Genomic DNA, 9,607 nt, shown 5'->3' with positions numbered 1-9,607 from the left:
TATCGTGAATTGTTGAGACGCTTTCGGCGGTTTGTCACCTAGTAGGTGTTTCAGCAGGTTTCATTTGGCCCCGTTTCGTGTTTGACCATCAACCGAGTTACACACTTCGTCCCAATGCTGACGCTCTAGGTACCGGCAATGTTTCTCGATTTGACAATTAAGCTCAGCTATCTTTTTACGAAGGTTCCGATTGAGCTTTTGTGTGCGCCATTTTGCGTGTAATAATATCTTAGCTTCGAGTAGGTGAGCTAGCCGGCTATTCATGCGCTCGACCTCCAGTTCGGTTTGAACGTCTTTAGTCGAATTTGCAACGTCCTCTTTTATTTGTGCAAGGAGTTCCGATAGGGTTTTGTACTGAGTGTCGTCGCGTTTGCTAAGCTCTCGAAAGTTATCCGAGTCTGTTATGCGAAACTGCCGCATTTTGTGTGTAGATACGTTTATGATCGTCAGTATAATATAATGGTCACTTCCCACACTCTCACCCAGGTTGATCTACGTGGGTTGTCCCGCGCATTTAACCATAGTGAGGTCTGGGGTGCTATCACGCGTAACCGAGTTAGCTACCCATGTAGCGGAAATGGGATCGGTTAAGAGCGTGAGTCTATATGTGTGCATTTGCGCTACCAGGGCCTTGCCCTTACGGGAAGAGCCGGGGTATTCAAAGTCGGGATGTGTGGCATTGAAGTCTCCAGCGATTATGAACATATGGTCTCCTGCAATTTTGCTCGCTCGCTGAAAGAGGCCCTGAATTGTAGCTCGTTTGTTGAGAATAAAGACTGACTGTTTAAGCATTGAGTTTGGAGTTAACTCTATCATAATGTGTTCGTCTTTGAGATCGGGGAGGACGTCATGGCGAACATATGCGTACTTTTTGGAGATGAGCGTCGCTATCCCACGCGTCCCCACTCGATGGTCCGCTTCGGTGTGATAGGTACGCAAAACGGGCTCGTTGATCAGCGTTTCTTGTAATAGAATTACGGCAGGCCAATCGGCACTAGATGGAATGAATTGTTTCAAGGCTGCCTTTCGCTTGGGAAAGCTAAAGCAATTCCAATGCCAAATTACAAGATTGCTTGTGTTAGCCATGATTACTGCATAGGGGTTGTCGCACGAACCTCCGCGTGCTGTTCTAGTATTTGTAACCGCGCGTGAAGGTCGGTTAGCTGGAGTGTGTGTGGGGTCATATCAGCAATGCAGTCTGCTGCAATGTCTGCGCGTAGGCGGCAAGTGCCTCCATGAAATTAGACATAGTAACGGGCTCGTCCGAGCGGTCCTCAGCAGCGCGATGCATCGCAGGGCAATTAGCGTTCGATGAGTTGGAAGCGTGTTCAACGACCAGAGTGGCGGGCGTCGGCGTCTCGACAGCGGTTCACTCGGCTGCTGCATGTTTCTAATCAGTGCTTTGAATTTTTCGTTTTATTTGCGCAGCAAGGCTAGCTCGCGCTTGAGCTCACGAATATCATCGTTTTCATGCTGTGGCAAATTACCAGACCGCGCGGAACCGAGAGTCTCACCTTTACCGGTGACTCGATCGGCCCAAGTAGGCGTTGCAGTCGGGTTCTTGGTGGTATGCTGGTGCTTCGTCGGTGGAGCCTGGGATGGTTGCTTGGGCGTTGGCTGTTGCGTGGCCGAGTCTCCTTGGGTCTGTTGGTAGTTGTTAGGCCGGCGTCTGCGGCGGCGTCGACGTCAAACGACGTAAGGGACTTGATAGCGATTTGGGCATGTGCGGTCGCCCGTAATGTAGGCCTGGCAGCACAACAAGCACTCGGGTGTCACACACTCATGGTCAGGTCCGGTGGGTTTGATACCGCAGTGTTTACAGACTTTTTGAGATGGGTTAGGGCAGACGTCTTGTCGATACCTGACGTGGCCGCAGTTGCGACAGGTGTCGATCTGTCGCTTGTAGAGCGTGCAACGCAGCAGGATCATGCCGCAGTGCATATAGTTTGGGACTTCAAGTCCATTGAAGAGCAGGATGATAGTGGCTGTATCCTTGATTCGTCATACCCCCATTAACGTGGGGTTATGTGATGAGACGAACACGCGTTGTAGCTCAGAGTCTGGTAGGTCAGCGTCAACCCCTCGGACTACGCCTCGGCTGGTGGTGCCAGACGCCGCTACGTATGCGGATACTGGATGTTCTCACTCCATGGGAACAATTCCTCCTACTTTGTCGTACGCTTCGGCCGTTTGTAGGTTCGGCGTGCTGATCACAAAAATATTCTGTGTGTCCTTAGTGCAAACGATATCTTCTTCTGCCGCCGTTGGCGGGAGTCGTGCAGCGGGTAGTAGAACTTGAGAGAACTTAAGCTTGTTGCGCCTACGTATATCCAGGCCACCTCCGGGGTGGACGATGACACGGTGGTGATCCGTTGGGAGCGGGGGGAGTCGGCTGGCGGCTGCAACTCTCGTCACAGCTCCGGTTCGCAGGGTGCCAATGCGGGCGCTGGCTGGCTTGCCGGTGGTAGTAGTTGAAGACTTTGCTAAACGTCGGTTGTCGTCGATCCAGCCAGGTGCGCTGGCTTCCTTTTTAGTGATCGTTTTTCCATCCACCATGGCTTCGAGCATGATAACGGCGCAGGGGTGGGACGCGCCGGCACAGGGGTCCGTAGTCGCGTTGGGCCTACCCGATGCTTAGCGAGTGAAGGCGAAACATTAGTTGGAAGTGGAGAAAAGTGCGGTGGCCCGGGCCCAAATTGGCATTCGGATGTTCCCCTAAACTTAGCGAAAACGTTGGTGAAAATTTAGGGAAAATTGAACTCAACAGACCAGCAAGATGTATAGCAGAAGGCGGAGCCGATGCGTAGGCGTCCGCTCATTTTCGCGCCCCCTAGTGGTCCTCGCTATACTTTAGTAACCATTAAATTAGACTACGCTCCTACCTTGCGAGTTGAAACGTAGCCATGTGTTATTTATCTTATAATTCAAGAGCTTTCTTTAGCAGCCGGAAATAATGAACCTAAATAGCAAGAATATATATAGCACAGTTATAGAACATTTCAACATGCCTCATGGACATATTGAGATCATGTGATAATTTATAAAGCAAATGGAACAGGCTTTAAAATATTCAGAATAACAATTTTTAAACACAGATTGAAACACAATTTATGAAACGTAAATGACAGGAGCCAAAAAAAAAAGAAGTCCAGCTTGTCGAGCTCCTTGGTCCATGCTCGCCTTAGAAGTCAGCTTCGTGTTCAGAAAATACAGCACCAGCTAGTTAGGCGAGATTGGTTCGTACATCAGCAGGTATTTTTTGTTACACTCAAATTTTTTAGGTCACTTATAACGCAAGCCATTTGAGCACGTCTATGGACCCTACAGCAAAGTTGAAAAGAAGTATTCGGTGTTAGTCGGGGTGCCATATTTGGTTGTTTGCTTCAGTGATCAGTAGTAACGCTTGAGCAAGTAGAAGAGAAGCATGAGTGATTCTCCCGTGTCTTCAAGCGACTCTAATAAAAGCCAATTATATTATCGATGAGATCGCTATTTCTACTGAATAAAAAATTTATAGCGGATTCTTTATTCCCAGCTGTCTGCAAGCGGCCATCAGGAGACGCTGAACGAGACGGCAGACTCTGAAAATCTGGCTGACTTCGTGGGAACAGTGATTGTTTACGCAGCTTTCAATTCATTACCCCGAAAATACCAGAATGGTACACTAGTCGGCATCGACATGTCACCGGAGCAACTGTTCTTCTACAACTATTGCGCTAAATGGTGCGCCGAACGCAGTATACCAGCAGCAATCTACGCGCCATACCGCTCTCGCTGCATAGTGCCACTGATGAACATGCCCGAGTTCTCCACAGCCTTTGGGTGCGCGGCAGGGTCACCCATGAATCCACGCAATAAGTGCGCATTTTGGTAGAATATGCGATATCATACTTTCTGTTATCTACGTTGTGCCCATTGGCGTACCAAATTCTTCGCGAGCTGGGGGACAAAATTCTGTCACACCGTCGGCTACACACACACACACACACACACACACACACACACACACACACACACACACACACACACACACGTATATATATATATATATATATATATATATATATATATAATTTGTCGGAGCGATGAGTCCTTATCTGCAGCACGCACGTTGTAATCAAGGCGAGAAGAGCACACCCCCATAGGCCATGCGCGGTACGAGCGTCAGCGTCGTAAAAAAACCCACAAGGGGCGGGAAATGACTTGCCGCGTTTTGAGGCGGCATTGTGATGGGGTACGGTGGTGGTCACGCTAAGCACGACGACTTCCCTGCGTGAGTGCAGCAGAGCAGAGGCCACGCCGATTCAAAATGTCCACCAAGACGAGTTGTTGGCTCGTCTTACACAGCGAGTTGCTCGTGAATTCGCTTGATTTCCTGCCGTTATGTTTCGTGCCTGCTTTCTTGCTGTTATGCTTCGCACCGTATCTTCCGATGATCACCACTCTGCGGGGTTCGTTCGTTCCGGGCTTTTGGTCCTCTAGTATGCATTTGTACCGTGTTGTGCCAGTCTGTAAGACTTGTTGTGATTCTTTTGAGTCATAAATTGAAAGCTGGTCTTGTTTCCTGCGTCGCTTGCTCCTGTAATGTGAATTGCGGCTCACTAATAAACCTCCTGAGTGGAGGCAGGGTCCTCATCTGATGCCCAGCGTGGGGCCCGAACCCATGACCCTGCGATTAAGAGTCTCATGCTCTACCGACTGAGATAGCTGGGCGTTCAAGCAACGTGTTCAGCTGCCGGACGATATGAGACGTATCTGCTGTAGACGCGTCCTGTTTCACCTTGTCGGACATTGTACTAAACTTTAGGTCCGCATGGTTTTCATCTTCATGAGCTTTAATTGAACTGGAATAAAGGGCATTGAAATATGCGGAAAAAGATTACATATGAGATAAGAGACTGAAAGGGTGCTCATTGTGTGCCGTTTTTGTGGTACGAAAGCGAACTCTAACGAACAGAATGAAAACTGCATGAGAAAACCACGTTGGGAGAAACGAAAGGAAGGTTAACCACGTAGGAAACCCACGTCAGCTGCCAGATGAGGACCTCGCATCTACCCTAATTTTCCTGCACAGTGATTTCGGCACACACTTGTATAGCCCAGCCGGGAATCGCGCTTGATGTCCATACAGGCACATACAGCAATGACATCAATGCAAAACCTCTGACGTTTGTGCCTACTTCACCAGAACCCCAGTCTGATCTGCGTGCAAGAAATGTGAATCCGCTCATCGATTTCAGAGCGGACTTCTTTACTGTTATGGAAACCTTCAAAAGCCACGAGAGCTAATGAGAGAATCGAAACAGCTCCAAACCCTTTGCCGCGATCTTCCATGAGTCTGTCGGCCAGGTTTATGTACTGAAAGGTAGATCGACCAGGTGACGTCCGCCCTATCTGTTTCAATCTGCGTCTTCTGAGCATGCACAAGCGTAAACTTTTAGACGCCGCCGTTGACAAAATGCTCACCACTGGTGCTGTAAGAGCGTCCAGTAGTCCCTGGGCGTTTTCAGTTGTTTTAGCTACAAAAAAGGGCAGCTCTGTGTGGTTGTGCATTGATAATCGGCGGTTGAACGGCGCTACGGTTTCAGGCTCGTACCCATTTTCATCAATCGATTGTGTTAAATACTTCCTTCGGGCTACTGAAGACTTCACTACTCTTGACTGTAGCAGAATATTCCCGCAAATTTCTTTAGCAGAGTGCGGTGCTGACAAAACGGCATTCACTTGCCACAAATGATCGTATGAGTTTTCGAGACTACCTTTCCGATTGTGCAATTCACCGTGCAGATTTCAGCGCGTCATCGACATTGTGCTTCGAGATACCAACGTCAATTATGCAATGGCACACAAGGATGACGTGGTAGTCTTTTCGCAAATGTTCGACAAGCACCTGGTCTACCTAACCACTTTATCACGAATACAAGACACAGGCATCACCATCTACCCCAGATAAGTTAAGCTGGTCTCAAAATCAACCTCTTTGGTCAAACAAGGAACAATACGGCCAAATGAACAGTAACTTCAGGTCATCCTGGATTTTTCACCGTCAGCCGGTGTTAAGAGCCTGCAAAAGTTTTTGGGTATGGTGGGCTTCTACCGCTCCTTCATTCCTCACTGTGCCGGTCTGGCAAGACTACTTCAGCAGCTCCTGCGCAAAGGTTCCCGTCGGTCTTTGACCAACAAGGAGCAGGCAGCATTCCAGACTTTCTCGGAGGCCATCACTGACACAGCACGACTGCGCTTCCCTGACCTAAACTTAATATTCACTGCGAAAACTGATGTAGATGAACACGGCCTTGGAGCACTTTTGCTTCAAGAAGATCAAGGTATGCTCTAGCCGCCAGAATTTCCGAGATACACGCTCTAAGGCGAAGAGAGAAACTACACCACAACAGAGAAAGAGTGCCTTGCAATCGTATGCGCGCTGAAGAAATTGGACATGTATCTCACTGGAGCTGCATTTACGATTCAAACCGATTACCATGCGCTGTGATGACTGTCAAAGCTGCAAAACCCATCCAGACTGGCACGGTAGAGTCTTTCTCTTCAGAAATATAATTGCAGAGTGGAGTACAAGAAAGGCACCAGCGATAAAGAGGTTGATGCGCTTTTACGAGCGCCACTATCTGTCCGGGAATGGTGAACTAGCCGCCGAGGTTCTGGTTGTGACAGCGCCTGAAGATGCCTGGGGAACACTGGTCTTATGAAAGCAGCTTCTTGACGCTCGGAGAAGTGACGACTAATGCAAACAGATGTACTCTGGCCTGGGCGCTACCAGTCCCACCGGAAAGCACTGTTGACGGCCTTCTCGCTGCCAGTTCCACTGAAATGCAAACCGATGACGGCCTCCTCGTACGTTATGTACCCTCACTTGAGACGCCTGATGGCTGTCAAAGCTGCAAGTCCCTGTTCCTCGTGTTCATGTAGGCACACGCCTCGCTGGTCATAGTGATGGCAAGTGAACTTTTGAAAAGTTGTGTCGCATGACCACAAAGACACACAACAGAAAAGGCGTCATAACAAACGTTTGTACATGCCCTACCTGCCAGACTACGAAACCGAGGGAAGGCAAAGCACCGGGCCTCATGCAACCTGTGGAAAGTAGGTACCCATGGGAAAAGATTGCCTGTGACACAATGAGCCCGGGTTCTAGATCAGCTAAGGGTTGTCAGTAATTTTAAGTAGTCACTGATCATTTTTTTTTCAAATGGGTAGAGCTGTACCTGTTACGCCGGCTGGGTTCAAAACTAGTCTCAAATTGTCCTCTGCGGACATTCACTTATTACGGTTTCCCAAAGCAGCTTATAGGAGCCAATGCCACATACTTTACAAGCAGAGTATTTGCGGGCACTTGCAAAGTTTTTGGTGTACACCACAGAACGACCTCTTACGACCCTCAGGCCAACAAGAAAGAGCGCGTCAACAATGTTGACGCGCTTCGTAGTATTTCAGGGGCTTAAAATAATGTTGGTGGCTTTTACTGACTGGCACAAAGACTGGGGTGCCCGTGTGGAGGAAATGGCAATCGCCGCGCGAACAACAGTGAATAGTTTAACTGACTTTACTTCGGATATTAGATTGCGAGCTTGAATTTCCTGTTGAACACATTTTCGATGACACTCCACTACGGCGTCGCTCGTAATCATATGGTATTTTTGGGGCATTAAAATCAACATGTAGTAATCGACTTCTTATCGAACACGCGCTTACCCATAAGTCCAAATCAATGCGCTGTGTCTACCCGACATTCACACAAAATTTTTACACTTGATGGAGCGCAAATTTGCTGGAAGCAAGGGAAAATTTCAAACTAGCTCGCCTAGAACATTGCAATCAATACAACAACAACAGGCGACCTCTGAAGTTGGCGGTTGGTGATGCGGTTCTCCGTCACACGCATCCACTCAAGTGATGCAGCAAAAAATTTGCTGTCTCACTCGCACCATGACGGGATGGTGATATTAAAGCAAATTTCCGGGTTGGCATTCCTTCTCAAAGACAAGCACGTTGTTGAGTTACAGGCCCTGTAAACGTGTGTGACCACAAAGCTTACTACGAGTGCCCACTAGACGCGTAATTACATTCCCCCACAATCTTCGACATTGCTCTCTCGTGTATGCGTTGTCTATATATGAAGATGCGGTGCTCTTTTTATTGTCCTTATATTGTAATCTTGCTTTTCGCAGAACCTCTTGCAGCAATTTCAGTGCCAGCTAGCCCGCGACAAAGCACAAGGCTGTCACGCGTCACAGAACGCCGCCACAGGCTGCTTTGAACGCCGAGGCTCGTTACGTGCACTTTCGATTCTGTGCAACTAGCGGGACAAGGACAGGCGTGTTATTTGGACACTTTCAAATTCTGCCATGTTGTCGCATTCCGCCATTGATTTATGCTGATTGGCCCAGTGAACTTCTACGACCTCTCTGATTGGCTTAAAATGCTACCATTTCAAAATATCATGATAAGGTGGAATTATACAGTGTCCAGAATAGCACCCCAGGGCACGACTTTTTATTTGATGCGCGACGTGTGGGCAGGCTCTCTTTGGGGTAACCATCAGGAAAAAGACTTACGACAAATGGTGATCCGTTGTAGTCTCTGACAAACTTTGTAAGCAAGGACATGCGACTAAATATTAGGTGTAGTGATGCCCGACGATCAGTATAGAATAATGAGAAACTGCTTCCCCGTTAACTCATTTCTATTGTGGTGTTTATTGTTTTCTTTAGTAGTGTGCGGACTATAGCATTCACTGTAGTGTTCATTGTTGTGTGAGAGAGTGTGTGTGTGCGGGAGGGGGTAGTGTCAGGCGGACGGGCCCCTATCTGCAGCACGCTCGTTGGGAGCACGGCGTGGAGGACACACGCACATTGCTCATCTGCGTGACGAGCTTCAGCATCGCAAAATCCACAGGTGGCGGAAAATGGGTAGCGCAGAGCAAGGAAGGTGAGACGAGCCTGGGGGCTTTTTCTGGTGGCGTGGCTGTGAGATATGGTGACGATCGCGCTATGCACGATGGCTTTCCTTCGTGAGTACTGCAGAGCAGAGCCCACGCTGGTTTGGGGATTGCACTAAGGTGAGTCATTGGCTCGTCCTACATACGAGTTGCGTGTGAGTTCGTTCGATTTCCTGTTATGTTTCGCACGGTATGTTACGATGACCGCCAGCCTGCGAGGATTGTTCGCTCCAGGCTTTTTGTTTTCTAGTATGAATTTGTGCCATGATGTGCCAGTGCCAGTCTTCAAGGCTTGTTGAGATTCCTTTGAGTCGTGAATTAAAAGTGGTTCTTTTCTCGTGTCATCCAATAGCGGCTCACTATTAAACACCCCAAGTGGAGGTTGGGCCCTCAATATATATATATATATATATATATATATATATATATATATATATATATATATATATATATATATATATATATATATATATATATATATATATATATATATATATATATATATATTAAGCACAATATTGACGTTTGAACTTCATCTTCATCTGTATATAATCATCATCACGAAAAACGTCGTCTTCGTTCGAAGGGTTGATCAGGCGATTCGGCCTAATAAACGCCGTCGAGACTCCAACGCTGCTACTGTCTTACAGA

At 47.9% G+C, this 9,607-nt stretch overlaps 1 non-coding gene across 1 annotated transcript; it reads right to left on the bottom strand.

The window, feature by feature from the left end:
- Nucleotides 1–4,640: 4,640 nt before the first annotated feature.
- On the bottom strand, nucleotides 4,641–4,713 carry TRNAK-CUU (transfer RNA lysine (anticodon CUU)). Its single transcript has one exon. It is a non-coding gene; the product is annotated as a tRNA-Lys (tRNA).
- Between the last annotated feature and the right edge of the window lie 4,894 nt (nucleotides 4,714–9,607).

This window comes from Rhipicephalus microplus, chromosome 3 (genome assembly GCF_043290135.1).
Source record: "Rhipicephalus microplus isolate Deutch F79 chromosome 3, USDA_Rmic, whole genome shotgun sequence".
NCBI classification, from domain to species: Eukaryota; Metazoa; Arthropoda; class Arachnida; order Ixodida; family Ixodidae; genus Rhipicephalus; species Rhipicephalus microplus.
Note: the sequence above shows the minus strand (reverse complement) of the source record. Positions and strands in the feature narration are given on the sequence as shown.